Here is a 799-nt window from a genome sequence, read left to right on the forward strand (position 1 = left end):
GTGGCCCTCCGCAGGCGCTCGTGTCGAAAATGAAGGCGAGAGACGCGAGTGGCCTGGTTCCCCTGGGTGTTGCCAGGAAGGCTGCGGGCTGACCCTTGCCTGAGCACTCCCTAAAGCCTCTTGTGATGACAGCAGACCTCGCGCGCCGCACGACCGGCTCTGGGAGTCGTTGGGCCGCTATCTGTGAATAGTCTGGTCCTCCTCTGCCACCCGGCCAAGTGCGATGGCTCTGCCGCCCTGCGGTGCTCGTCACGCAGGTATGGGGCACACGATGCTCGTAACAGCAAATAAAGGCGGCTCGGGACCTGCAGGCGAAAGGGGTCCCGTGGTGCTTAGCACGTCGACTTCGGGTCTCGGTGCAAGCCGGAGAGCTCACGGAAGTCTAAAGTTTTCGGCACGTGGTCGAATCTTTTGAAAGGCTTACCCGGCTCTTTCCGTCCATTCTGAGAGTCAGTCAGAGGCCGGTGCGGCGGTCTATTGACGACCGGAGGCTCCCATGGGTGTTGCGATGAGGGTGGAGGGCACAGAACCTTGCCTTAGCACTCCCTAATAAAGCCTCTTGTGAAGAGAGCAGACCTCGCGCGCCGCACGACCGGCTCTGGGAGTCGTTGGGCCGCTATCTGTGAATAGTCTGGTCCTCCTCTGCCACCCGGCCAAGTGCGATGGCTCTGCCGCCCTGCGGTGCTCGTCACGCAGGTATGGGGCACACGATGCTCGTAACAGCAAATAAAGGCGGCTCGGGACCTGCAGGCGAAAGGGGTCCCGTGGTGCTTCGCACGTCGACTTCGGGTCTCGGTGC

Source organism: Chiloscyllium punctatum, unplaced genomic scaffold, assembly GCF_047496795.1.
Source record: "Chiloscyllium punctatum isolate Juve2018m unplaced genomic scaffold, sChiPun1.3 scaffold_1349, whole genome shotgun sequence".
Classification (NCBI taxonomy): domain Eukaryota; kingdom Metazoa; phylum Chordata; class Chondrichthyes; order Orectolobiformes; family Hemiscylliidae; genus Chiloscyllium; species Chiloscyllium punctatum.